We start from the raw sequence: 21,447 nt of genomic DNA on the forward strand, positions 1-21,447 counted from the left end.
GCCGTAATGTCGATTTAACTAAAATAATTGGAATGATCCGTGCTGTTACAGGGGGAACTCGGGTTTGAACCAAGGACCTCTCGATTTGTAGTCGAATGCTCTACCACTGAGCTATCCCCCTTGTTCATAGCCGTAATGTCGATTTAAATAAAATAAACGGAATGATCCGTGCTGTTACAGGGGGAACTCGGGTTTGAACCAAGGACCTTTCGATCTGCAGCCGAATGCGAGTTATCCCTCCTTGTTCCTAGCCGTAATGTCGATTTAACTAAAATAATTGGAATGATCCGTGCTGTTACAGGGGGAACTCGGGTTTGAACCTAGGACCTCACGATCTGCAGTCGAATGCTCTACCACTGAGCTATCCCCCTTGTTCATGGCCGCAATGTCGATTTAACTAAAATAAACGGAATGATCCGTGCTGTTACAGGGAACTCGGGTTTAAACCAAGAACCTCTCGATCTGCAGTCGAATACGAGCTATCCCTCCTTGTTCCTAGCCGTAATGTCGATTTAACTAAAATAAACGGAATAATCCGTGCTGTTACAGGGGGAACTCGGGTTTGAACCAAGGACCTCTCGATCTGCAGTCGAATGCTCTACCTCTGAGCTATTCCCCCTTGTTCAAGGCCGTAATGTCGATTTAACTAAAATAAACGGAATGATCCGTGCTGTTACAGGGGGAACTCGGGTTTGAACCATGGACCTCTCGATTTGTAGTCGAATGCTCTACCACTGAGCTATCCCCCTTGTTCATAGCCGTAATGTCGATTTAACTAAAATAATTGGAATGATCCGTGCTGTTACAGGGGGAACTCGGGTTTGAACCAAGGACCTCTCGATTTGTAGTCGAATGCTCTACCACTGAGCTAGCCCCCTTGTTCATAGCCGTAATGTCGATTTAAATAAAATAAACGGAATGATCCGTGCTGTTACAGGGGGAACTCGGGTTTGAACCAAGGACCTTTCGATCTGCAGCCGAATGCGAGTTATCCCTCCTTGTTCCTAGCCGTAATGTCGATTTAACTAAAATAATTGGAATGATCCGTGCTGTTACAGGGGGAACTCGGGTTTTAACCTAGGACCTCACGATCTGCAGTCGAATGCTCTACCACTGAGCTATCCCCCTTGTTCATGGCCGCAATGTCGATTTAAATAAAATAAACGGAATGATCCGTGCTGTTACAGGGGGAACTCGGGTTTGAGCCAAGGACCTCTCGATCTGTAGTCGAATGCTCTACCACTGAGCTATCCCACTTGTTCATAGCCAAAAATGTCGATTTAAATAAAATAAACGGAATGATCCGTGCTGTTACAGGGGGAACTCGGGTTTGAACCAAGGACCTCTCGATCTTCAGTCGAATGCGAGCTATCCCTCCTTGTTCCTAGCCGTATAGTCGATTTAACTAAAATAAACGGAATAATCCGTGCTGTTACAGGGGGAACTCGGGTTTGAACCAAGGACCTCTCGATCTGCAGTCGAATGCTCTACCTCTGAGCTATTCCCCCTTGTTCAAGGCCGTAATGTCGATTTAACTAAAATAAACGGAATGATCCGTGCTGTTACAGGGGGAACTCGGGTTTGAACCAAGGACCTCTCGATCTGCAGTCGAATGCTCTACCACTGAGCTATTCCCCCTTGTTCAAGGCCGTAATGTCGATTTAACTAAAATAATTGGAATGATCCGTGCTGTTACAGGGGGAACTCGGGTTTGAACCATGGACCTCTCGATTTGTAGTCGAATGCTCTACCACTGAGCTATCCCCCTTGTTCATAGCCGTAATGTCGATTTAACTAAAATAAACGGAATGATCCGTGCTGTTACAGGGGGAACTCGGGTTTGAACCAAGGACCTCTCGATCTGCAGTCGATTGCTCTACCACTGAGCTATTCCCCTTTGTTCAAGGCCGTAATGTCGATTTAACTAAAATAATTGGAATGATCCGTGCTGTTACAGGAGGAACTAGGGTTTGAACCATGGACCTCTCGATTTGTAGTCGAATGCTCTACCACTGAGCTATCCCCCTTGTTCATAGCCGTAATGTCGATTTAACTAAAATAAACGGAATGATCCGTGCTATTACAGGGGTAACTCGGGTTTGAACCTAGGACCTCTCGATCTGCAGTCGAATGCTCTACCACTGAGCTATCCCCCTTGTTCACGGCCGCAATGTCGATTTAAATAAAATAAACGGAATGATCCGTGCTGTTACAGGGGGAACTCGGGTTTGAGCCAAGGACCTCTCGATCTGCAGTCGAATGCTCTACCAATGAGCTATCCCCCTTGTTCATAGCCGTAATGTCGATTTAAATAAAATAAACGGAATGATCCGTGCTGTTTCATGGAGAACTCGGGTTTGAACCAAGGACCTCTCGATCTGTAGTCGAATGCTCTACCACTGAGCTATCCCCCTTGTTCATAGCCAAAATGTCGATTTAAATAAAATAAACGGAATGATCCGTGCTGTTACAGGGGGAACTCGGGTTTGAACCTAGGACCTCACGATCTGCAGTCGAATGCTCTACCACTGAGCTATCCCCCTTGTTCATGGCCGCAATGTCGATTTAACTAAAATAATTGGAATGATCCGTGCTGTTACAGGGGGAACTCGGGTTTGAACCATGGACCTCTCGATTTGTAGTCGAATGCTCTACCACTGAGCTATCCCCCTTGTTCATAGCCGTAATGTCGATTTAACTAAAATAATTGGAATGATCCGTGCTGTTACAGGGGGAACTCGGGTTTGAACCAAGGACCTCTCGATTTGTAGTCGAATGCTCTACCACTGAGCTATCCCCCTTGTTCATAGCCGTAATGTCGATTTAAATAAAATAAACGGAATGATCCGTGCTGTTACAGGGGGAACTCGGGTTTGAACCAAGGACCTTTCGATCTGCAGCCGAATGCGAGTTATCCCTCCTTGTTCCTAGCCGTAATGTCGATTTAACTAAAATAATTGGAATGATCCGTGCTGTTACAGGGGGAACTCGGGTTTGAACCTAGGACCTCACGATCTGCAGTCGAATGCTCTACCACTGAGCTATCCCCCTTGTTCATGGCCGCAATGTCGATTTAACTAAAATAAACGGAATGATCCGTGCTGTTACAGGGAACTCGGGTTTAAACCAAGAACCTCTCGATCTGCAGTCGAATACGAGCTATCCCTCCTTGTTCCTAGCCGTAATGTCGATTTAACTAAAATAAACGGAATAATCCGTGCTGTTACAGGGGGAACTCGGGTTTGAACCAAGGACCTCTCGATCTGCAGTCGAATGCTCTACCTCTGAGCTATTCCCCCTTGTTCAAGGCCGTAATGTCGATTTAACTAAAATAAACGGAATGATCCGTGCTGTTACAGGGGGAACTCGGGTTTGAACCATGGACCTCTCGATTTGTAGTCGAATGCTCTACCACTGAGCTATCCCCCTTGTTCATAGCCGTAATGTCGATTTAACTAAAATAATTGGAATGATCCGTGCTGTTACAGGGGGAACTCGGGTTTGAACCAAGGACCTCTCGATTTGTAGTCGAATGCTCTACCACTGAGCTAGCCCCCTTGTTCATAGCCGTAATGTCGATTTAAATAAAATAAACGGAATGATCCGTGCTGTTACAGGGGGAACTCGGGTTTGAACCAAGGACCTTTCGATCTGCAGCCGAATGCGAGTTATCCCTCCTTGTTCCTAGCCGTAATGTCGATTTAACTAAAATAATTGGAATGATCCGTGCTGTTACAGGGGGAACTCGGGTTTTAACCTAGGACCTCACGATCTGCAGTCGAATGCTCTACCACTGAGCTATCCCCCTTGTTCATGGCCGCAATGTCGATTTAAATAAAATAAACGGAATGATCCGTGCTGTTACAGGGGGAACTCGGGTTTGAGCCAAGGACCTCTCGATCTGTAGTCGAATGCTCTACCACTGAGCTATCCCACTTGTTCATAGCCAAAAATGTCGATTTAAATAAAATAAACGGAATGATCCGTGCTGTTACAGGGGGAACTCGGGTTTGAACCAAGGACCTCTCGATCTTCAGTCGAATGCGAGCTATCCCTCCTTGTTCCTAGCCGTATAGTCGATTTAACTAAAATAAACGGAATAATCCGTGCTGTTACAGGGGGAACTCGGGTTTGAACCAAGGACCTCTCGATCTGCAGTCGAATGCTCTACCTCTGAGCTATTCCCCCTTGTTCAAGGCCGTAATGTCGATTTAACTAAAATAAACGGAATGATCCGTGCTGTTACAGGGGGAACTCGGGTTTGAACCAAGGACCTCTCGATCTGCAGTCGAATGCTCTACCACTGAGCTATTCCCCCTTGTTCAAGGCCGTAATGTCGATTTAACTAAAATAATTGGAATGATCCGTGCTGTTACAGGGGGAACTCGGGTTTGAACCATGGACCTCTCGATTTGTAGTCGAATGCTCTACCACTGAGCTATCCCCCTTGTTCATAGCCGTAATGTCGATTTAACTAAAATAAACGGAATGATCCGTGCTGTTACAGGGGGAACTCGGGTTTGAACCAAGGACCTCTCGATCTGCAGTCGATTGCTCTACCACTGAGCTATTCCCCTTTGTTCAAGGCCGTAATGTCGATTTAACTAAAATAATTGGAATGATCCGTGCTGTTACAGGAGGAACTAGGGTTTGAACCATGGACCTCTCGATTTGTAGTCGAATGCTCTACCACTGAGCTATCCCCCTTGTTCATAGCCGTAATGTCGATTTAACTAAAATAAACGGAATGATCCGTGCTATTACAGGGGTAACTCGGGTTTGAACCTAGGACCTCTCGATCTGCAGTCGAATGCTCTACCACTGAGCTATCCCCCTTGTTCACGGCCGCAATGTCGATTTAAATAAAATAAACGGAATGATCCGTGCTGTTACAGGGGGAACTCGGGTTTGAGCCAAGGACCTCTCGATCTGCAGTCGAATGCTCTACCAATGAGCTATCCCCCTTGTTCATAGCCGTAATGTCGATTTAAATAAAATAAACGGAATGATCCGTGCTGTTTCATGGAGAACTCGGGTTTGAACCAAGGACCTCTCGATCTGTAGTCGAATGCTCTACCACTGAGCTATCCCCCTTGTTCATAGCCAAAATGTCGATTTAAATAAAATAAACGGAATGATCCGTGCTGTTACAGGGGGAACTCGGGTTTGAACCTAGGACCTCACGATCTGCAGTCGAATGCTCTACCACTGAGCTATCCCCCTTGTTCATGGCCGCAATGTCGATTTAAATAAAATAAACGGAATGATCCGTGCTGTTACAGGGGGAACTCGGGTTTGAGCCAAGGACCTCTCGATCTGTAGTCGAATGCTCTACCACTGAGCTATCCCACTTGTTCATAGCCAAAAATGTCGATTTAAATAAAATAAACGGAATGATCCGTGCTGTTACAGGGGGAACTCGGGTTTGAACCAAGGACCTCTCGATCTTCAGTCGAATGCTCTACCAATGAGCTATCCCCCTTGTTCATAGCCGTAATGTCGATTTAAATAAAATAATCGGAATGATCCGTGCTGTTTCATGGGGAACTCGGGTTTGAACCAAGGACCTCTAGATCTGTAGTCGAATGCTCTACCACTGAGCTATCCCACTTGTTCATAGCCAAAAATGTCGATTTAAATAAAATAAACGGAATAATCCGTGCTGTTACAGGGGGAACTCGGGTTTGAACCAAGGACCTCTCGATCTGCAGTCGAATGCTCTACCTCTGAGCTATTCCCCCTTGTTCAAGGCCGTAATGTCGATTTAACTAAAATAAACGGAATGATCCGTGCTGTTACAGGGGGAACTCGGGTTTGAACCAAGGACCTCTCGATCTGCAGTCGAATGCTCTACCACTGAGCTATTCCCCCTTGTTCAAGGCCGTAATGTCGATTTAACTAAAATTCTATGAGAGCGGTAGCTCTCTTAGATAAGACTTCATACTGCTCTTAATGTATAAGGAGGGTTTTTTGTTTGGATGTAGTTTTTTTTGTATTGTACTAATTGGTTCAAAAAAAATCCACTGAACTACAATTCGGACCCTTAATATGTGGTTAAAATTTCAAAGAGATCCATAAATTAGTTAATTTTATAAAAAATAAAGTTGCTAAGGGTGGTTTTCATTTCCATAAAATTAATCACAGATTTTGACGAAAAACTGGAAATTTCCCATAGAAATAACGTGGGAAATTTTCCAAAGTTACAAATTTTGTCCATACCCTTACAAAAATAACTATACGTTAGATAGATTTGAAAACGGTCTTAAATGAAAGCCCCATATCCATAGTTGGCGCCTATTTTTTTTCATCAAGAAAAATTAAGTTTAAGTACTGTTTTTCATAGTTTTAATTACATGCTCCGACTTACGTGGTTTACCCTGAAACTATGGAACCTGCGACATTTTAGCATGAGTAATGTAGTGTATGAAGCGAGTTTGGTCGTTTTACCGCGGTTATAGTCAAATTCTTGGAACAAATAGCTAGCTTAATGGACATTTTATCTTTTCTATGTTTAGGTTAAAGCTATTTAAACTTGATTACCTTGTGGGTGCTTGTAGGTACTTGTGGGTGCTTGTAGGTACTTGTGGGTGTTTGTAGGTACTTGTGGGTACTTGTGGGTGCATGTAGGTACTTGTGGGTGCTTGTGGGTGCTTGTCGGTACTTGTTGGTGCTTATGGGTACTTGTGGTTACTTGTAGGTGCTTGTGGGTACTTGTAGGTGCTTGTGGGTACTTGTGGGTGCTTGTAGGTACTTGTGGGTTCTTGTGGGTACTTGTGGGTTCTTGTGGGTACTTGTAGGTACTTGTGGGTTCTTGTGGGTACTTGTAGGTACTTGTGGGTTCTTGTGGGTACTTGTAGGTACTTGTGGGTTCTTGTGGGTACTTGTGGGTTCTTGTGGGTACTTGTGGGTTCTTGTGGGTACTTGTGGGTTCTTGTGGGTACTTGTGGGTTCTTGTGGGTACTTGTGGGTTCTTGTGGGTACTTGTAGGTACTTGTGGGTGCTTGTGGGTGTTTGTAGGTACTTGTGGGTGCTTGTGGGTGTTTGTAGGTACTTGTGGGTGCTTGTGGGTGTTTGCAGGTACTTGTGGGTGCTTGTAGGTACTTGTGGGTGCTTGTAGGTACTTGTGGGTGCATTTAGGTACTTGTGGGTGCATTTAGGTACTTGTGGGTGCATTTAGGTACTTGTGGGTGCATTTAGGTACTTGTGGGTGCATGTAGGTACTTGTGGGTGCTTCTAGGTACTTGTGGGTGCTTGTAGGTACTTGTTGGTGCTTGTAGGTACTCGTGGGTGCATGTAGGTACTTGTGGGTGCATGTAGGTACTTGTGGATGCATGTAGGTACTTGTGGGTGCATGTAGGTACTTGTGGGTGCATGTAGGTATTTGTGGGTACTTGTGAGTGCTTGTAGGTACTTGTGAGTGCTTGTAGGTACTTGTGAGTGCTTGTGGGTGCTTGTAGAAACTTGTGGGTGCTTGTGGGTGCTTGTAGGTACTTGTGGGTGCTTGTAGGTACTTGTGGGTGCTTGTAGGTACTTGTGGGTGCTTGTAGGTACTTGTGGGTGCTTGTAGGTACTTGTGGGTACTTGTGAGTGCTTGTGGGTACTTGTGGGTACTTGTGAGTGCTTGTGGGTGCTTGTAGGTACTTGTGGGTGCTATTAGGTACTTGTGAGTGCTTGTAGGTACTTGTGGGTGCATGTAGGTACTTGTGGGTTCATGTAGGTACTTGAAGGTACTTGTGAGTGCTTGTAGGTACTTGAAGGTACTTGTGAGTGCTTGTAGGTACTTGTAGGTACTTGTGGGTACTTGTGAGTGCTTGTAGGTACTTGTAGGTACTTGTGGGTACTTGTGAGTGCTTGTAGGTACTTGTGAGGGCTTGTAGGTACTTGTGGGTGCTTGTAGGTACTTGTGGGTGCTTGTAGGTGCTTGTGGCTGTTTGTAGGTGCTTGTGGGTGTTTGTAGGTGCTTGTGGGTGTTTGTAGGTGCTTGTGGGTGTTTGTAGGTGCTTGTGGGTGTTTGTATGTACTTGTGAGTGCTTGTAGGTACTCGTAGGTACTTGTGGGTGTTTGTAAGTACTTGTAGGTACTCGTAGGTACTTGTGGGTGTTTGTAAGTACTTGTAGGTACTCGTAGGTACTTGTGGGTGCTTGTAGGTACTTGTGGGTTCTTGCCCCGGGTACTTGTGGGTTCATGTAGGTACTTGTGGGTTCATGTAGGTACTTGTGGGTGTTTGTAAGTACTTGTAGGTACTCGTAGGTACTTGTGGGTGCTTGTAGGTACTTGTGGGTTCTTGCCCCGGGTACTTGTGGGTGCTTGCTCCGGGTACTTGTGGGTGCTTGCTCCGGGTACTTGTGGGTGCTTGCTCCGGGTACTTGTGGGTGCTTGCCCCGGGTACTTGTGGGGGCTTGCCCCGGGTACTTGTGAGGGCTTGCCCCGAGTACTTGTAGGTACTTGTGGGTGCTTGTGGGTGCTTGTAGGTACTTGTGGGTGCTTGTAGGTACTTCTGGGTACTTGTGGGTGCTTGTAGGTACTTCTGGGTACTTGTGGGTGCTTGTAGGTACTTCTGAGTGCTTGTGGGTGCTTGTAGGTATTGTGGGTGCTTGTAGGTATTGTGGGTATTTGTAGGTATTTGTAGGTACTTGTGGGTGCTTGCTCCGGGTACTTGTGGGTGCTTGCTCCGGGTACTTGTGGGTGCTTGCCCCGGGTACTTGTGGGGGCTTGCCCCGGGTACTTGTGAGGGCTTGCCCCGAGTACTTGTAGGTACTTGTGGGTGCTTGTGGGTGCTTGTAGGTACTTGTGGGTGCTTGTAGGTACTTCTGGGTACTTGTGGGTGCTTGTAGGTACTTCTGGGTACTTGTGGGTGCTTGTAGGTACTTCTGAGTGCTTGTGGGTGCTTGTAGGTATTGTGGGTGCTTGTAGGTATTGTGGGTATTTGTAGGTATTTGTAGGTACTTGTGGGTGCTTGTAGGTACTTGTGGGTGCTTGTAGGTACTTGTGGGTGCTTGTAGGTACTTGTGGGTGCTTGTAGGTACTTGTGGGTGCTTGTAGGTACTTGTGGGTACTAGTAGGTACTTGTGGGTACTTGTGGGTGCTTTTAGGTACTTGTGGGTGCTTGTGGGTACTTTTGGGTAGATGCTTTGCCCGGGTGCTTGTAGGTGCTTGTGGGTAGGTGGAATTTTTAGGGGGGCGCCTCGCGTTTCAATAAATGATTGTAAAAAATGTATTATTCTAATTACAATAAGAATACAAACTTTTAATGATTTACGTTTTATTTTCGAAGTATCATTATAAATAAATGTCTGATTGAGCTAAAGTTATGGTCCCCTTTATATATGTTTCTGCTTAGTGCAGATTTTGAAAATGTAAAACAGTTTCTTAACATTCTTAATTAAAATGAAGACTGAAGGAACAGATATTAATCAAAAATGTCTTGATTAGAATCAAGACCTAAAAAGTATCGATAAGACTGAGGTTATCACTTGTCTGAATGATCAGATATTAATTTTTCTTTTTAATTGAAACTTAAATGCATGCTTAAGAAAAAACAACGTTCCATTACCGTTTTCCGTTGAAATAAATTATTTTACTGGTAATCAATTTCAAAAATTTACTTATCTCGGCTTTTCGACCACAATTCCATTCCCCGAAAACATTTTATCATTACATTAATTACTTTTGGGAGATAACGTGTCAAAATAGCCTATAAAAGAAGAAAACTGTAATAGCGGTCTGTTTAGCCATGATAACAACCTTTTAAAAGTTGCAAGCACTATATAACCCTTTCGAGACTAACTGGACCTGAGCAAACTATAGCTTAACCTGCTACTAGTACGACCAGAGAGAATTGATGTAATCTGGAGTTGAAATTTCATCATGTGCGACCTGCGGCCCTGAAACTCTCCTATAGTCCCAATGTGTGTAGAACATAATTTTTTCGCTGTTATCTGCCAAAATCAATCTTTCTAGATAGTGCCGCCTGCTCACTTGAATTTTTCATGATATAATAAGGTTTGAATGAACAAAATTCTAGATTACTATTTTCACTACAATGTCCCTCTGCTAACTTGAAGCAAACTTTCCTCTCTTTCTGCTGCTCATTACCGGTGCCATTCCCTTGACTTTCTGTTCGTTATAACTACTATCATAAATTTATTTATTTCAAACCAAAATATAAAAAAAATGGATTCATTTTCCTTTTGTGCTACTTAGAATTTTCAAATGTATATAATGTTGTGCCGTGCCATATCAAATAGTCTCTAACCATTGTTAGAAACTAGAGATAGAAATTGGGCAGTAACACTGATCATGCCCTGAACTATGAGAAAGAACAATACGACGGTTGACTAAAGTACACTTGATATTACATCATTTTGCAAAACCGCGAGTAAAAATCTTACTGTCCCTATTCAATTTGGCGCCATTGGTTTTAGAATAATTAAAATGTTCCACTGCGAAGCGTGCCGGTCACAAATGGGGATGTAACGTCTTTAGGAACCTTTTAAAACGCAAAACCATACACGTACTCTCCCAAAAGTAATTAATGTAATGATAAAATGTTTTCGGGGAATGGAATTATGGTCGAAAAGCCGAGATAAGTAAATTTTTGAAATTGATTACCAGTAAAATAATTTATTTCAACGGAAAACGGTAATGGAACGTTGTTTTTTCTTAAGCATGCATTTAAGTTTCAATTAAAAAGAAAAATTAATATCTGATCATTCAGACAAGTGATAACCTCAGTCTTATCGATACTTTTTAGGTCTTGATTCTAATCAAGACATTTTTGATTAATAATTGGAATGATCCGTGCTGTTACAGGGGGAACTCGGGTTTGAACCATGGACCTCTCGATTTGTAGTCGAATGCTCTACCACTGAGCTATCCCCCTTGTTCATAGCCGTAATGTCGATTTAACTAAAATAAACGGAATGATCCGTGCTGTTTCATGGGGAACTCGGGTTTGAACCAAGGACCTCTCGATCTGTAGTCGAATGCTCTACCAATGAGCTATCCCCCTTGTTCATAGCCAAAATGTCGATTTAAATAAAATAAACGGAATGATCCGTGCTGTTACAGGGGAAACTCGGGTTTGAACCAAGGACCTCTCGATCTGCAGTCGAATGCTCTACCAATGAGCTATCCCCCTTGTTCATAGCCGTAATGTCGATTTAAATAGAATAAACGGAATGATCCGTGCTGTTTCATGGGGAACTCGGGTTTGAACCAAGGACCTCTCGATCTGTAGTCGAATGCTCTACCAATGAGCTATCCCCCTTGTTCATAGCCAAAATGTCGATTTAACTAAAATAAACGGAATGATCCGTGTTGTTACAGGGGGAACTCGGGTTTGAACCAAGGACCTTTCGATCTGCAGCCGAATGCGAGTTATCCCTCCTTGTTCCTAGCCGTAATGTCGATTTAACTAAAATAATTGGAATGATCCGTGCTGTTACAGGGGGAACTCGGGTTTGAACCTAGGACCTCACGATCTGCAGTCGAATGCTCTACCACTGAGCTATCCCCCTTGTTCATGGCCGCAATGTCGATTTAAATAAAATAAACGGAATGATCCGTGCTGTTACAGGGGGAACTCGGGTTTGAGCCAAGGACCTCTCGATCTGTAGTCGAATGCTCTACCACTGAGCTATCCCCCTTGTTCATAGCCAAAAATGTCGATTTAAATAAAATAAACGGAATGATCCGTGCTGTTTCATGGGGAACTCGGGTTTGAACCAAGGACCTCTCGATCTGTAGTCGAATGCTCTACCACTGAGCTATCCCCCTTGTTCATAGCCGTAATGTCGATTTAAATAAAATAAACGGAATGATCCGTGCTGTTTCATGGGGAACTCGGGTTTGAACCAAGGACCTCTCGATCTGTAGTCGAATGCTCTACCACTGAGCTATCCCCCTTGTTCATAGCCAAAATGTCGATTTAACTAAAATAAACGGAATGATCCGTGCTGTTACAGGGGGAACTCGGGTTTAAACCAAGAACCTCTCGATCTGCAGTCGAATGCGAGCTATCCCTCCTTGTTCCTAGCCGTAATGTCGATTTAACTAAAATAAACGGAATAATCCGTGCTGTTACAGGGGGAACTCGGGTTTGAACCAAGGACCTCTCGATCTGCAGTCGAATGCTCTACCTCTGAGCTATTCCCCCTTGTTCAAGGCCGTAATGTCGATTTAACTAAAATAAACGGAATGATCCGTGCTGTTACAGGGGGAACTCGGGTTTGAACCAAGGACCTCTCGATATGCAGTCGAATGCTCTACATCTGAGTTATTCCCCCTTGTTCAAGGCCGTAATGTCGATTTAACTAAAATAAACGGAATGATCCGTGCTGTTACAGGGGGAACTCGGGTTTGAACCAAGGACCTCTCGATCTGCAGTCGAATGCTCTACCACTGAGCTATTCCCCCTTGTTCAAGGCCGTAATGTCGATTTAACTAAAATAATTGGAATGATCCGTGCTGTTACAGGGGGAACTCGGGTTTGAACCATGGACCTCTCGATTTGTAGTCGAATGCTCTACCACTGAGCTATCCCCCTTGTTCAAAGCCGTTATGTCGATTTAACTAAAATAAACGGAATGATCCGTGCTATTACAGGGGGAACTCGGGTTTGAACCTAGGACCTCTCGATCTGCAGTCGAATGCTCTACCACTGAGCTATCCCCCTTGTTCATGGCCGCAATGTCGATTTAAATAAAATAAACGGAATGATCCGTGCTGTTACAGGGGGAACTCGGGTGTGAGCCAAGGACCTCTCGATCTGTAGTCGAATGCTCTACCACTGAGCTATCCCCCTTGTTCATAGCCAAAAATGTCGATTTAAATAAAATAAACGGAATGATCCGTGCTGTTACAGGGGGAACTCGGGTTTGAACCAAGGACCTCTCGATCTGCAGTCGAATGCTCTACCAATGAGCTATCCCCCTTGTTCATAGCCGTAATGTCGATTTAAATAAAATAAACGGAATGATCCGTGCTGTTTCATGGGGAACTCGGGTTTGAACCAAGGACCTCTCGATCTGTAGTCGAATGCTCTACCACTGAGCTATCCCCCTTGTTCATAGCCAAAATGTCGATTTAACTAAAATAAACGGAATGATCCGTGCTGTTACAGGGGGAACTCGGGTTTAAACCAAGAACCTCTCGATCTGCAGTCGAATGCGAGCTATCCCTCCTTGTTCCTAGCCGTAATGTCGATTTAACTAAAATAAACGGAATAATCCGTGCTGTTACAGGGGGAACTCGGGTTTGAACCAAGGACCTCTCGATCTGCAGTCGAATGCTCTACCTCTGAGCTATTCCCCCTTGTTCAAGGCCGTAATGTCGATTTAACTAAAATAAACGGAATGATCCGTGCTGTTACAGGGGGAACTCGGGTTTGAACCAAGGACCTCTCGATCTGCAGTCGAATGCTCTACCACTGAGCTATTCCCCCTTGTTCAAGGCCGTAATGTCGATTTAACTAAAATAATTGGAATGATCCGTGCTGTTACAGGGGGAACTCGGGTTTGAACCATGGACCTCTCGATCTGCAGTCGAATGCTCTACCACTGAGCTATCCCCCTTGTTCATGGCCGCAATGTCGATTTAAATAAAATAAACGGAATGATCCGTGCTGTTACAGGGGGAACTCGGGTTTGAGCCAAGGACCTCTCGATCTGTAGTCGAATGCTCTACCACTGAGCTATCCCCCTTGTTCATAGACAAAATGTCGATTTAACTAAAATAAACGGAATGATCCGTGCTGTTACAGGGAACTCGGGTTTAAACCAAGAACCTCTCGATCTGCAGTCGAATGCGAGCTATCCCTCCTTGTTCCTAGCCGTAATGTCGATTTAACTAAAATAATTGGAATGATCCGTGCTGTTACAGGGGGAACTCGGGTTTGAACCATGGACCTCTCGATTTGTAGTCGAATGCTCTACCACTGAGCTATCCCCCTTGTTCATAGCCGTAATGTCGATTTAATTAAAATAATTGGAATGATCCGTGCTGTTACAGGGGGAACACGGGTTTGAACCAAGGACCTCTCGATTTGTAGTCGAATGCTCTACCACTGAGCTATCCCCCTTGTTCATAGCCGTAATGTCGATTTAAATAAAATAAACTGAATGATCCGTGCTGCTACAGGGGGAACTCGGGTTTGAACCAAGGACCTCTCGATCTGCAGTCGAATGCTCCACCACTGAGCTATTCCCCCTTGTTCAAGGCCGTAATGTCGATTTAACTAAAATAATTGGAATGATCCGTGCTGTTACAGGGGGAACTCGGGTTTGAACCATGGACCTCTCGATTTGTAGTCGAATGCTCTACCACTGAGCTATCCCCCTTATTCATAGCCGTAATGTCGATTTAAATAAAATAAACGGAATGATCCGTGCTGCTACAGGGGGAACTCGGGTTTGAACCAAGGACCTCTCGATCTGCAGTCGAATGCTCTACCAATGAGCTATCCCCCTTGTTCATAGCCGTAATGTCGATTTAAATAAAATAAACGGAATGATCCGTGCTGTTTCATGGGGAACTCGGGTTTGAACCAAGGACCTCTCGATCTGTAGTCGAATGCTCTACCACTGAGCTATCCCCCTTGTTCATAGCCAAAATGTCGATTTAACTAAAATAAACGGAATGATCCGTGCTGTTACAGGGGGAACTCGGGTTTAAACCAAGAACCTCTCGATCTGCAGTCGAATGCGAGCTATCCCTCCTTGTTCCTAGCCGTAATGTCGATTTAACTAAAATAAACGGAATAATCCGTGCTGTTACAGGGGGAACTCGGGTTTGAACCAAGGACCTCTCGATCTGCAGTCGAATGCTCTACCTCTGAGCTATTCCCCCTTGTTCAAGGCCGTAATGTCGATTTAACTAAAATAAACGGAATGATCCGTGCTGTTACAGGGGGAACTCGGGTTTGAACCAAGGACCTCTCGATCTGCAGTCGAATGCTCTACCACTGAGCTATTCCCCCTTGTTCAAGGCCGTAATGTCGATTTAACTAAAATAATTGGAATGATCCGTGCTGTTACAGGGGGAACTCGGGTTTGAGCCAAGGACCTCTCGATCTGTAGTCGAATGCTCTACCACTGAGCTATCCCCCTTGTTCATAGCCAAAATGTCGATTTAACTAAAATAAACGGAATGATCCGTGCTGTTACAGGGAACTCGGGTTTAAACCAAGAACCTCTCGATCTGCAGTCGAATGCGAGCTATCCCTCCTTGTTCCTAGCCGTAATGTCGATTTAACTAAAATAATTGGAATGATCCGTGCTGTTACAGGGGGAACTCGGGTTTGAACCATGGACCTCTCGATTTGTAGTCGAATGCTCTACCACTGAGCTATCCCCCTTGTTCATAGCCGTAATGTCGATTTAATTAAAATAATTGGAATGATCCGTGCTGTTACAGGGGGAACACGGGTTTGAACCAAGGACCTCTCGATTTGTAGTCGAATGCTCTACCACTGAGCTATCCCCCTTGTTCATAGCCGTAATGTCGATTTAAATAAAATAAACTGAATGATCCGTGCTGCTACAGGGGGAACTCGGGTTTGAACCAAGGACCTCTCGATCTGCAGTCGAATGCTCCACCACTGAGCTATTCCCCCTTGTTCAAGGCCGTAATGTCGATTTAACTAAAATAATTGGAATGATCCGTGCTGTTACAGGGGGAACTCGGGTTTGAACCATGGACCTCTCGATTTGTAGTCGAATGCTCTACCACTGAGCTATCCCCCTTGTTCATAGCCGTAATGTCGATTTAAATAAAATAATCGGAATGATCCGTGCTGTTACTGGGGGAACTCGGGTTTGAACCAAGGACCTCTATCTGCAGTCGAATGCTCTACCCCTGAGCTATTCCCCCTTGTTCAAGGCCGTAATGTCGATTTAACTAAAATAAACGGAATGATCCGTGCTGTTACAGGGGGAACTCGGGTTTGAACCAAGGACCTTTCGATCTGCAGTCGAATGCGAGTTATCCCTCCTTGTTCATAGCCGTAATGTCGATTTAACTAAAATAATTGGAATGATCCGTGCTGTTACAGGGGGAACTCGGGTTTGAACCTAGGACCTCTCGATCTGCAGTCGAATGCTCTATCACTGAGCTATCCCCCTTGTTCATGGCCGCAATGTCGATTTAAATAAAATAAACGGAATGATCCGTGCTGTTACAGGGGGAACTCGGGTTTGAACCAAGGACCTCTCGATCTGCAGTCGAATGCTCTACCAATGAGCTATCCCCCTTGTTCATAGCCGTAATGTCGATTTAAATAAAATAAACGGAATGATTCGTGCTGTTTCATGGGGAACTCGGGTTTGAACCAAGGACCTCTCGATCTGTAGTCGAATGCTCTACCACTGAGCTATCCCCCTTGTTCATAGCCAAAATGTCGATTTAAATAAAATAAACGGAATGATCCGTGCTGTTACAGGGGGAACTAGGGTTTGAACCAAGGACCTCTCGATCTGCAGTCGAATGCTCTACCCCTGAGCTATTCCCCCTTGTTCAAGGCCGTAATGTCGATTTAACTAGAATAAACGGAATGATCCGTGCTGTTACAGTGGGAACTCGGGTTTGAACCAAGGACCTTTCGATCTGCAGTCGAATGCGAGTTATCCCTCCTTGTTCCTAGCCGTAATGTCGATTTAACTAAAATAATTGGAATGATCCGTGCTGTTACAGGGGGAACTCGGGTTTGAACCTAGGACCTCTCGATCTGCAGTCGAAAGCTCTACCACTGAGCTATCCCCCTTGTGCATGGCCGCAATGTCGATTTAAATAAAATAAACGGAATGATCCGTGCTGTTACAGGGGGAACTCAGGTTTGAACCAAGGACCTCTCGATCTGCAGTCGAATGCTCTACCAATGAGCTATCCCCCTTGTTCATAGCCGTAATGTCGATTTAACTAAAATAATTGGAATGATCCGTGCTGTTACAGGGGGAACTCGGGTTTGAACCTAGGACCTCTCGATCTGCAGTCGAATGCTCTACCACTGAGCTATCCCCCTTGTTCATGGCCGCAATGTCGATTTAAATAAAATAAACGGAATGATCCGTGCTGTTACAGGGGGAACTCGGGTTTGAACCAAGGACCTCTCGATCTGCAGTCGAATGCTCTACCAATGAGCTATCCCCCTTGTTCATAGCCGTAATGTCGATTTAAATAAAATAAACGGAATGATTCGTGCTGTTTCATGGGGAACTCGGGTTTGAACCAAGGACCTCTCGATCTGTAGTCGAATGCTCTACCACTGAGCTATCCCCCTTGTTCATAGCCAAAATGTCGATTTAAATAAAATAAACGGAATGATCCGTGCTGTTACAGGGGGAACTAGGGTTTGAACCAAGGACCTCTCGATCTGCAGTCGAATGCTCTACCCCTGAGCTATTCCCCCTTGTTCAAGGCCGTAATGTCGATTTAACTAGAATAAACGGAATGATCCGTGCTGTTACAGTGGGAACTCGGGTTTGAACCAAGGACCTTTCGATCTGCAGTCGAATGCGAGTTATCCCTCCTTGTTCCTAGCCGTAATGTCGATTTAACTAAAATAATTGGAATGATCCGTGCTGTTACAGGGGGAACTCGGGTTTGAACCTAGGACCTCTCGATCTGCAGTCGAAAGCTCTACCACTGAGCTATCCCCCTTGTGCATGGCCGCAATGTCGATTTAAATAAAATAAACGGAATGATCCGTGCTGTTACAGGGGGAACTCAGGTTTGAACCAAGGACCTCTCGATCTGCAGTCGAATGCTCTACCAATGAGCTATCCCCCTTGTTCATAGCCGTAATGTCGATTTAAATAAAATAAACGGAATGATCCGTGCTGTTTCATGGGGAACTCGGGTTTGAACCAAGGACCTCTCGATCTGTAGTCGAATGCTCTACCACTGAGCTATCCCCCTTGTTCATAGCCAAAATGTCGATTTAAATAAAATAAACGGAATGATCCGTGCTGTTACAGGGGGAACTCGGGTTTGAACCAAGGACCTCTCGATCTGCAGTCGAATGCTCTACCAATGAGCTATCCCCCTTGTTCATAGCCGTAATGTCGATTTAAATAAAATAAACGGAATGATCCGTGCTGTTTCATGGGGAACTCGGGTTTGAACCAAGGACCTCTCGATCTGTAGTCGAATGCTCTACCGCTGAGCTATCCCCCTTGTTCATGGCCGCAATGTCGATTTAAATAAAATAAACGGAATGATCCGTGCTGTTACAGGGGGAACTCGGGTTTGAACCAAGGACCTCTCGATCTGCAGTCGAATGCTCTACCACTGAGCTATCCCCCTTGTTCATAACCGTAATTTCGATTTAACTAAAATAAACGGAATGATCCGTGCTGTTACAGGGGGAACTCGGGTTTGAACCAAGGTCCTCTCGATCTGCAGTCGAATGCTCTACCACTGAGCTATCCCCCTTGTTCATAACCGTAATTTCGATTTAACTAAAATAAACGGAATGATCCGTGCTGTTACAGGGGGAACTCGGGTTTGAACCAAAGATCTCTCGATCTGGAGTCGAATGCGAGCTATCCCTCCTTGTTCCTAGCCGTAATGTCGATTTAACTAAAATAATTGGAATGATCCGTGCTGTTACAGGGGGAACTCGGGTTTGAACCAAGGACCTCTCGATCTGCAGTCGAATGCTCCACCACTGAGCTATTCCCCCTTGTTCATAGCCGTAATGTCGATTTAAATAAAATAAACTGAATGATCCGTGCTGCTACAGGGGGAACTCGGGTCTGAACCAAGGACCTCTCGATCTGCAGTCGAATGCTCCACCACTGAGCTATTCCCCCTTGTTCAAGGCCGTAATGTCGATTTAACTAAAATAATTAGAATGATCCGTGCTGTTACAGGGGGAACTCGGGTTTGAACCATGGACCTCTCGATTTGTAGTCGAATGCTCTACCACTGAGCTATCCCCCTTGTTCATAGCCGTAATGTCGATTTAACTAAAATAATTGGAATGATCCGTGCTGTTACAGGGGGAACTCGGGTTTGAACCAAGGACCTCTCGATTTGTAGTCGAATGCTCTACCACTGAGCTATCCCCCTTGTTCATAGCCGCAATGTCGATTTAAATAAAATAAACGGAATGATCCGTGCTGTTACAGGGGGAACTCGGGTTTGAACCAAGGACCTTTCGATCTGCAGTCGAATGCGAGCTATCCCTCCTTGTTCATAACCGTAATTTCGATTTAACTAAAATAAACGGAATGATCCGTGCTGTTACAGGGGGAACTCGGGTTTGAACCAAGGACCTCTCGATCTGCAGTCGAATGCTCTACCACTGAGCTATCCCCCTTGTTCATAGCCGTAATGTCGATTTAAATAAAATAAACGGAATGATCCGTGCTGTTACAGGGGGAACTCGGGTTTGAACCAAGGACCTTTCGATCTGCAGTCGAATGCGAGTTATCCCTCCTTGTTCCTAGCCGTAATTTCGATTTAACTAAAATAATGGGAATGATCCGTGCTGTTACAGAGAGAACTCGGGTTTGAACCAAGGACCTCTCGATCTGCAGTCGAATGCTCTACCAATTAGCTATCCCCCTTGTTCATAGCCGCAATGTCGATTTAAATAAAATAAACGGAATGATCCGTGCTGTTTCATGGGGAACTCGGGTTTGAACCAAGGACCTCTCGATCTGTAGTCGAATGCTCTACCACTGAGCTATCCCCCTTGTTCATAGCCAAAATGTCGATTTAACCAAAATAAACGGAATGATCCGTGCTGTTACAGGGAACTCGGGTTTAAACCAAGAACCTCTCGATCTGCAGTCGAATGCGAGCTATCCCTCCTTGTTCCTAGCCGTAATGTCGATTTAACTAAAATAAACGGAATAATCCGTGCTGTTACAGGGGGAACTCGGGTTTGAACCAAGGACCTCTCGATCTGCAGTCGAATGCTCTACCTCTGAGCTATTCCCCCTTGTTCAAGGCCGTAATGTCGATTTAACTAAAATAAACGGAATGATCCGTGCTGTTACAGGCGGAACTCGGGTTTGAACCAAGGACCTCTCGATCTGCAGTCGAATGCTCTACCACTGAGCTATTCCCCCTTGTTCAAGGCCGTAATGTCGATTTAACTAAAATAATTGGAATGATCCGTGCTGTTACAGGGGGAACTCGGGTTTGAACCATGGACCTCTCGATTTGTAGTCGAATGCTCTACCACTGAGCTATCCCCCTTGTTCATAGCCGTAATGTCGATTTAAATAAAATAAACGGAATGATCCGTGCTGTTACAGGGGGAACTCGGGTTTGAACCAAGGACCTTTCGATCTGCAGTCGAATGCGAGCTATCCCTCCTTGTTCATAACCGTAATTTCGATTTAACTAAAATAAACGGAATGATCCGTGCTGTTACTGGGGGAACTCGGGTTTGAACCAAGGACCTCTCGATCTGCAGTCGAATGCTCTACCCCTGAGCTATTCCCCCTTGTTCAAGGCCGTAATGTCGATTTAACTAAAATAAACGGAATGATCCGTGCTGTTACAGGGGGAACTCGGGTTTGAACCTAGGACCTCTCGATCTGCAGTCGAATGCTCTACCACTGAGCTATCCCCCTTGTTCATGGCCGCAATGTCGATTTAAATAAAATAAACGGAATGATCCGTGCTGTTACAGGGGGAACTCGGGTTTGAACCAAGGACCTCTCGATCTGCAGTCGAATGCTCTACCAATGAGCTATCCCCCTTGTTCATAGCCGTAATGTCGATTTAAATAAAATAAACGGAATGATTCGTGCTGTTTCATGGGGAACTCGGGTTTGAACCAAGGACCTCTCGATCTGTAGTCGAATGCTCTACCACTGAGCTATCCCCCTTGTTCATAGCCAAAATGTCGATTTAAATAAAATAAACGGAATGATCCGTGCTGTTACAGGGGGAACTCGGGTTTGAACCAAGGACCTCTCGATCTGCAGTCGAATGCTCTACCCCTGAGCTATTCCCCCTTGTCCAAGGCCGTAATGTCGATTTAACTAAAATAAACGGAATGATCCGTGCTGTTACAGGGGGAACTCGGGTTTGAACCAAGGACCTTTCGATCTGCAGTCGAATGCGAGTTATCCCTCCTTGTTCCTAGCCGTAATGTCGATTTAACTAAAATAATTGGAATGATCCGTGCTGTTACAGGGGGAACTCGGGTTTGAACCTAGGACCTCTCGATCTGCAGTCGAATGCTCTACCACTGAGCTATCCCAATTGTTCATGGCCGCAATGTCGATTTAAATAAAATAAACGGAATGATCCGTGCTGTTACAAAGGGAACTCGGGTTTGAACCAAGGACCTCTCGATCTGCAGTCGAATGCTCTACCACTGAGCTATCCCCCTTGTTCATAGCCAAAATGTCGATTTAAATAAAATAAACGGAATGATCCGTGCTGTTACAGGGGGAACTCGGGTTTGAACCAAGGACCTCTCGATCT

General features: G+C 45.0%; 66 non-coding genes across 66 annotated transcripts; all 66 read right to left on the bottom strand.

Annotated features, from left to right (window-relative positions):
- Positions 1-49: 49 nt before the first annotated feature.
- Positions 50-121, bottom strand: TRNAC-ACA (transfer RNA cysteine (anticodon ACA)). Its single transcript has one exon. It is a non-coding gene; the product is annotated as a tRNA-Cys (tRNA).
- Positions 122-547: 426 nt separating this feature from the next.
- On the bottom strand, positions 548-619 carry TRNAC-GCA (transfer RNA cysteine (anticodon GCA)). The gene has a single exon. It is a non-coding gene; the product is annotated as a tRNA-Cys (tRNA).
- Positions 620-677: 58 nt separating this feature from the next.
- On the bottom strand, positions 678-749 carry TRNAC-ACA (transfer RNA cysteine (anticodon ACA)). The gene has a single exon. It is a non-coding gene; the product is annotated as a tRNA-Cys (tRNA).
- A 57-nt stretch (positions 750-806) lies between these two features.
- Positions 807-878, bottom strand: TRNAC-ACA (transfer RNA cysteine (anticodon ACA)). Its single transcript has one exon. It is a non-coding gene; the product is annotated as a tRNA-Cys (tRNA).
- A 307-nt stretch (positions 879-1,185) lies between these two features.
- On the bottom strand, positions 1,186-1,257 carry TRNAC-ACA (transfer RNA cysteine (anticodon ACA)). The gene has a single exon. It is a non-coding gene; the product is annotated as a tRNA-Cys (tRNA).
- A 179-nt stretch (positions 1,258-1,436) lies between these two features.
- On the bottom strand, positions 1,437-1,508 carry TRNAC-GCA (transfer RNA cysteine (anticodon GCA)). Its single transcript has one exon. It is a non-coding gene; the product is annotated as a tRNA-Cys (tRNA).
- Positions 1,509-1,566: 58 nt separating this feature from the next.
- On the bottom strand, positions 1,567-1,638 carry TRNAC-GCA (transfer RNA cysteine (anticodon GCA)). Its single transcript has one exon. It is a non-coding gene; the product is annotated as a tRNA-Cys (tRNA).
- A 58-nt stretch (positions 1,639-1,696) lies between these two features.
- TRNAC-ACA (transfer RNA cysteine (anticodon ACA)) lies at positions 1,697-1,768 on the bottom strand. The gene has a single exon. It is a non-coding gene; the product is annotated as a tRNA-Cys (tRNA).
- A 187-nt stretch (positions 1,769-1,955) lies between these two features.
- Positions 1,956-2,027, bottom strand: TRNAC-ACA (transfer RNA cysteine (anticodon ACA)). Its single transcript has one exon. It is a non-coding gene; the product is annotated as a tRNA-Cys (tRNA).
- Positions 2,028-2,342: 315 nt separating this feature from the next.
- Positions 2,343-2,414, bottom strand: TRNAC-ACA (transfer RNA cysteine (anticodon ACA)). The gene has a single exon. It is a non-coding gene; the product is annotated as a tRNA-Cys (tRNA).
- Positions 2,415-2,600: 186 nt separating this feature from the next.
- On the bottom strand, positions 2,601-2,672 carry TRNAC-ACA (transfer RNA cysteine (anticodon ACA)). The gene has a single exon. It is a non-coding gene; the product is annotated as a tRNA-Cys (tRNA).
- A 57-nt stretch (positions 2,673-2,729) lies between these two features.
- TRNAC-ACA (transfer RNA cysteine (anticodon ACA)) lies at positions 2,730-2,801 on the bottom strand. The gene has a single exon. It is a non-coding gene; the product is annotated as a tRNA-Cys (tRNA).
- A 426-nt stretch (positions 2,802-3,227) lies between these two features.
- On the bottom strand, positions 3,228-3,299 carry TRNAC-GCA (transfer RNA cysteine (anticodon GCA)). The gene has a single exon. It is a non-coding gene; the product is annotated as a tRNA-Cys (tRNA).
- Positions 3,300-3,357: 58 nt separating this feature from the next.
- Positions 3,358-3,429, bottom strand: TRNAC-ACA (transfer RNA cysteine (anticodon ACA)). Its single transcript has one exon. It is a non-coding gene; the product is annotated as a tRNA-Cys (tRNA).
- A 57-nt stretch (positions 3,430-3,486) lies between these two features.
- On the bottom strand, positions 3,487-3,558 carry TRNAC-ACA (transfer RNA cysteine (anticodon ACA)). The gene has a single exon. It is a non-coding gene; the product is annotated as a tRNA-Cys (tRNA).
- Positions 3,559-3,865: 307 nt separating this feature from the next.
- TRNAC-ACA (transfer RNA cysteine (anticodon ACA)) lies at positions 3,866-3,937 on the bottom strand. The gene has a single exon. It is a non-coding gene; the product is annotated as a tRNA-Cys (tRNA).
- Positions 3,938-4,116: 179 nt separating this feature from the next.
- TRNAC-GCA (transfer RNA cysteine (anticodon GCA)) lies at positions 4,117-4,188 on the bottom strand. Its single transcript has one exon. It is a non-coding gene; the product is annotated as a tRNA-Cys (tRNA).
- A 58-nt stretch (positions 4,189-4,246) lies between these two features.
- TRNAC-GCA (transfer RNA cysteine (anticodon GCA)) lies at positions 4,247-4,318 on the bottom strand. Its single transcript has one exon. It is a non-coding gene; the product is annotated as a tRNA-Cys (tRNA).
- Positions 4,319-4,376: 58 nt separating this feature from the next.
- On the bottom strand, positions 4,377-4,448 carry TRNAC-ACA (transfer RNA cysteine (anticodon ACA)). Its single transcript has one exon. It is a non-coding gene; the product is annotated as a tRNA-Cys (tRNA).
- Positions 4,449-4,635: 187 nt separating this feature from the next.
- TRNAC-ACA (transfer RNA cysteine (anticodon ACA)) lies at positions 4,636-4,707 on the bottom strand. Its single transcript has one exon. It is a non-coding gene; the product is annotated as a tRNA-Cys (tRNA).
- A 315-nt stretch (positions 4,708-5,022) lies between these two features.
- Positions 5,023-5,094, bottom strand: TRNAC-ACA (transfer RNA cysteine (anticodon ACA)). Its single transcript has one exon. It is a non-coding gene; the product is annotated as a tRNA-Cys (tRNA).
- A 186-nt stretch (positions 5,095-5,280) lies between these two features.
- Positions 5,281-5,352, bottom strand: TRNAC-ACA (transfer RNA cysteine (anticodon ACA)). Its single transcript has one exon. It is a non-coding gene; the product is annotated as a tRNA-Cys (tRNA).
- Positions 5,353-5,537: 185 nt separating this feature from the next.
- Positions 5,538-5,611, bottom strand: TRNAC-ACA (transfer RNA cysteine (anticodon ACA)). Its single transcript has one exon. It is a non-coding gene; the product is annotated as a tRNA-Cys (tRNA).
- A 58-nt stretch (positions 5,612-5,669) lies between these two features.
- Positions 5,670-5,741, bottom strand: TRNAC-GCA (transfer RNA cysteine (anticodon GCA)). Its single transcript has one exon. It is a non-coding gene; the product is annotated as a tRNA-Cys (tRNA).
- A 58-nt stretch (positions 5,742-5,799) lies between these two features.
- Positions 5,800-5,871, bottom strand: TRNAC-GCA (transfer RNA cysteine (anticodon GCA)). Its single transcript has one exon. It is a non-coding gene; the product is annotated as a tRNA-Cys (tRNA).
- A 4,939-nt stretch (positions 5,872-10,810) lies between these two features.
- TRNAC-ACA (transfer RNA cysteine (anticodon ACA)) lies at positions 10,811-10,882 on the bottom strand. Its single transcript has one exon. It is a non-coding gene; the product is annotated as a tRNA-Cys (tRNA).
- A 57-nt stretch (positions 10,883-10,939) lies between these two features.
- On the bottom strand, positions 10,940-11,011 carry TRNAC-ACA (transfer RNA cysteine (anticodon ACA)). The gene has a single exon. It is a non-coding gene; the product is annotated as a tRNA-Cys (tRNA).
- Positions 11,012-11,197: 186 nt separating this feature from the next.
- On the bottom strand, positions 11,198-11,269 carry TRNAC-ACA (transfer RNA cysteine (anticodon ACA)). The gene has a single exon. It is a non-coding gene; the product is annotated as a tRNA-Cys (tRNA).
- Positions 11,270-11,576: 307 nt separating this feature from the next.
- On the bottom strand, positions 11,577-11,648 carry TRNAC-ACA (transfer RNA cysteine (anticodon ACA)). The gene has a single exon. It is a non-coding gene; the product is annotated as a tRNA-Cys (tRNA).
- Positions 11,649-11,706: 58 nt separating this feature from the next.
- Positions 11,707-11,778, bottom strand: TRNAC-ACA (transfer RNA cysteine (anticodon ACA)). Its single transcript has one exon. It is a non-coding gene; the product is annotated as a tRNA-Cys (tRNA).
- A 57-nt stretch (positions 11,779-11,835) lies between these two features.
- On the bottom strand, positions 11,836-11,907 carry TRNAC-ACA (transfer RNA cysteine (anticodon ACA)). The gene has a single exon. It is a non-coding gene; the product is annotated as a tRNA-Cys (tRNA).
- A 178-nt stretch (positions 11,908-12,085) lies between these two features.
- On the bottom strand, positions 12,086-12,157 carry TRNAC-GCA (transfer RNA cysteine (anticodon GCA)). Its single transcript has one exon. It is a non-coding gene; the product is annotated as a tRNA-Cys (tRNA).
- A 188-nt stretch (positions 12,158-12,345) lies between these two features.
- Positions 12,346-12,417, bottom strand: TRNAC-GCA (transfer RNA cysteine (anticodon GCA)). Its single transcript has one exon. It is a non-coding gene; the product is annotated as a tRNA-Cys (tRNA).
- Positions 12,418-12,475: 58 nt separating this feature from the next.
- TRNAC-ACA (transfer RNA cysteine (anticodon ACA)) lies at positions 12,476-12,547 on the bottom strand. The gene has a single exon. It is a non-coding gene; the product is annotated as a tRNA-Cys (tRNA).
- A 186-nt stretch (positions 12,548-12,733) lies between these two features.
- On the bottom strand, positions 12,734-12,805 carry TRNAC-ACA (transfer RNA cysteine (anticodon ACA)). Its single transcript has one exon. It is a non-coding gene; the product is annotated as a tRNA-Cys (tRNA).
- Positions 12,806-12,992: 187 nt separating this feature from the next.
- TRNAC-ACA (transfer RNA cysteine (anticodon ACA)) lies at positions 12,993-13,064 on the bottom strand. Its single transcript has one exon. It is a non-coding gene; the product is annotated as a tRNA-Cys (tRNA).
- A 178-nt stretch (positions 13,065-13,242) lies between these two features.
- On the bottom strand, positions 13,243-13,314 carry TRNAC-GCA (transfer RNA cysteine (anticodon GCA)). The gene has a single exon. It is a non-coding gene; the product is annotated as a tRNA-Cys (tRNA).
- A 58-nt stretch (positions 13,315-13,372) lies between these two features.
- Positions 13,373-13,444, bottom strand: TRNAC-GCA (transfer RNA cysteine (anticodon GCA)). Its single transcript has one exon. It is a non-coding gene; the product is annotated as a tRNA-Cys (tRNA).
- Positions 13,445-13,631: 187 nt separating this feature from the next.
- Positions 13,632-13,703, bottom strand: TRNAC-ACA (transfer RNA cysteine (anticodon ACA)). Its single transcript has one exon. It is a non-coding gene; the product is annotated as a tRNA-Cys (tRNA).
- Positions 13,704-13,879: 176 nt separating this feature from the next.
- On the bottom strand, positions 13,880-13,951 carry TRNAC-ACA (transfer RNA cysteine (anticodon ACA)). The gene has a single exon. It is a non-coding gene; the product is annotated as a tRNA-Cys (tRNA).
- Positions 13,952-14,008: 57 nt separating this feature from the next.
- TRNAC-ACA (transfer RNA cysteine (anticodon ACA)) lies at positions 14,009-14,080 on the bottom strand. Its single transcript has one exon. It is a non-coding gene; the product is annotated as a tRNA-Cys (tRNA).
- Positions 14,081-14,267: 187 nt separating this feature from the next.
- On the bottom strand, positions 14,268-14,339 carry TRNAC-ACA (transfer RNA cysteine (anticodon ACA)). Its single transcript has one exon. It is a non-coding gene; the product is annotated as a tRNA-Cys (tRNA).
- Positions 14,340-14,525: 186 nt separating this feature from the next.
- Positions 14,526-14,597, bottom strand: TRNAC-ACA (transfer RNA cysteine (anticodon ACA)). Its single transcript has one exon. It is a non-coding gene; the product is annotated as a tRNA-Cys (tRNA).
- A 178-nt stretch (positions 14,598-14,775) lies between these two features.
- TRNAC-GCA (transfer RNA cysteine (anticodon GCA)) lies at positions 14,776-14,847 on the bottom strand. The gene has a single exon. It is a non-coding gene; the product is annotated as a tRNA-Cys (tRNA).
- A 58-nt stretch (positions 14,848-14,905) lies between these two features.
- Positions 14,906-14,977, bottom strand: TRNAC-GCA (transfer RNA cysteine (anticodon GCA)). The gene has a single exon. It is a non-coding gene; the product is annotated as a tRNA-Cys (tRNA).
- A 58-nt stretch (positions 14,978-15,035) lies between these two features.
- TRNAC-ACA (transfer RNA cysteine (anticodon ACA)) lies at positions 15,036-15,107 on the bottom strand. Its single transcript has one exon. It is a non-coding gene; the product is annotated as a tRNA-Cys (tRNA).
- A 176-nt stretch (positions 15,108-15,283) lies between these two features.
- TRNAC-ACA (transfer RNA cysteine (anticodon ACA)) lies at positions 15,284-15,355 on the bottom strand. The gene has a single exon. It is a non-coding gene; the product is annotated as a tRNA-Cys (tRNA).
- Positions 15,356-15,412: 57 nt separating this feature from the next.
- On the bottom strand, positions 15,413-15,484 carry TRNAC-ACA (transfer RNA cysteine (anticodon ACA)). Its single transcript has one exon. It is a non-coding gene; the product is annotated as a tRNA-Cys (tRNA).
- Positions 15,485-15,671: 187 nt separating this feature from the next.
- Positions 15,672-15,743, bottom strand: TRNAC-ACA (transfer RNA cysteine (anticodon ACA)). Its single transcript has one exon. It is a non-coding gene; the product is annotated as a tRNA-Cys (tRNA).
- Positions 15,744-16,307: 564 nt separating this feature from the next.
- On the bottom strand, positions 16,308-16,379 carry TRNAC-ACA (transfer RNA cysteine (anticodon ACA)). Its single transcript has one exon. It is a non-coding gene; the product is annotated as a tRNA-Cys (tRNA).
- Positions 16,380-17,203: 824 nt separating this feature from the next.
- On the bottom strand, positions 17,204-17,275 carry TRNAC-ACA (transfer RNA cysteine (anticodon ACA)). Its single transcript has one exon. It is a non-coding gene; the product is annotated as a tRNA-Cys (tRNA).
- Positions 17,276-17,841: 566 nt separating this feature from the next.
- On the bottom strand, positions 17,842-17,913 carry TRNAC-ACA (transfer RNA cysteine (anticodon ACA)). The gene has a single exon. It is a non-coding gene; the product is annotated as a tRNA-Cys (tRNA).
- Positions 17,914-18,099: 186 nt separating this feature from the next.
- On the bottom strand, positions 18,100-18,171 carry TRNAC-ACA (transfer RNA cysteine (anticodon ACA)). The gene has a single exon. It is a non-coding gene; the product is annotated as a tRNA-Cys (tRNA).
- A 57-nt stretch (positions 18,172-18,228) lies between these two features.
- Positions 18,229-18,300, bottom strand: TRNAC-GCA (transfer RNA cysteine (anticodon GCA)). Its single transcript has one exon. It is a non-coding gene; the product is annotated as a tRNA-Cys (tRNA).
- A 57-nt stretch (positions 18,301-18,357) lies between these two features.
- On the bottom strand, positions 18,358-18,429 carry TRNAC-GCA (transfer RNA cysteine (anticodon GCA)). Its single transcript has one exon. It is a non-coding gene; the product is annotated as a tRNA-Cys (tRNA).
- A 438-nt stretch (positions 18,430-18,867) lies between these two features.
- On the bottom strand, positions 18,868-18,939 carry TRNAC-ACA (transfer RNA cysteine (anticodon ACA)). The gene has a single exon. It is a non-coding gene; the product is annotated as a tRNA-Cys (tRNA).
- Positions 18,940-18,996: 57 nt separating this feature from the next.
- On the bottom strand, positions 18,997-19,068 carry TRNAC-ACA (transfer RNA cysteine (anticodon ACA)). The gene has a single exon. It is a non-coding gene; the product is annotated as a tRNA-Cys (tRNA).
- Positions 19,069-19,246: 178 nt separating this feature from the next.
- On the bottom strand, positions 19,247-19,318 carry TRNAC-GCA (transfer RNA cysteine (anticodon GCA)). Its single transcript has one exon. It is a non-coding gene; the product is annotated as a tRNA-Cys (tRNA).
- A 307-nt stretch (positions 19,319-19,625) lies between these two features.
- Positions 19,626-19,697, bottom strand: TRNAC-ACA (transfer RNA cysteine (anticodon ACA)). Its single transcript has one exon. It is a non-coding gene; the product is annotated as a tRNA-Cys (tRNA).
- A 176-nt stretch (positions 19,698-19,873) lies between these two features.
- Positions 19,874-19,945, bottom strand: TRNAC-GCA (transfer RNA cysteine (anticodon GCA)). Its single transcript has one exon. It is a non-coding gene; the product is annotated as a tRNA-Cys (tRNA).
- Positions 19,946-20,003: 58 nt separating this feature from the next.
- Positions 20,004-20,075, bottom strand: TRNAC-GCA (transfer RNA cysteine (anticodon GCA)). Its single transcript has one exon. It is a non-coding gene; the product is annotated as a tRNA-Cys (tRNA).
- Positions 20,076-20,133: 58 nt separating this feature from the next.
- Positions 20,134-20,205, bottom strand: TRNAC-ACA (transfer RNA cysteine (anticodon ACA)). The gene has a single exon. It is a non-coding gene; the product is annotated as a tRNA-Cys (tRNA).
- Positions 20,206-20,383: 178 nt separating this feature from the next.
- On the bottom strand, positions 20,384-20,455 carry TRNAC-GCA (transfer RNA cysteine (anticodon GCA)). The gene has a single exon. It is a non-coding gene; the product is annotated as a tRNA-Cys (tRNA).
- Positions 20,456-20,771: 316 nt separating this feature from the next.
- On the bottom strand, positions 20,772-20,843 carry TRNAC-ACA (transfer RNA cysteine (anticodon ACA)). Its single transcript has one exon. It is a non-coding gene; the product is annotated as a tRNA-Cys (tRNA).
- A 57-nt stretch (positions 20,844-20,900) lies between these two features.
- Positions 20,901-20,972, bottom strand: TRNAC-GCA (transfer RNA cysteine (anticodon GCA)). Its single transcript has one exon. It is a non-coding gene; the product is annotated as a tRNA-Cys (tRNA).
- A 308-nt stretch (positions 20,973-21,280) lies between these two features.
- TRNAC-GCA (transfer RNA cysteine (anticodon GCA)) lies at positions 21,281-21,352 on the bottom strand. The gene has a single exon. It is a non-coding gene; the product is annotated as a tRNA-Cys (tRNA).
- Between the last annotated feature and the right edge of the window lie 95 nt (positions 21,353-21,447).

Source organism: Phalangium opilio, unplaced genomic scaffold (genome assembly GCF_054372755.1).
Source record: "Phalangium opilio isolate 3A_F unplaced genomic scaffold, DU_Popi_V2 ptg000078l_1, whole genome shotgun sequence".
Lineage (NCBI taxonomy): Eukaryota > Metazoa > Arthropoda > Arachnida > Opiliones > Phalangiidae > Phalangium > Phalangium opilio.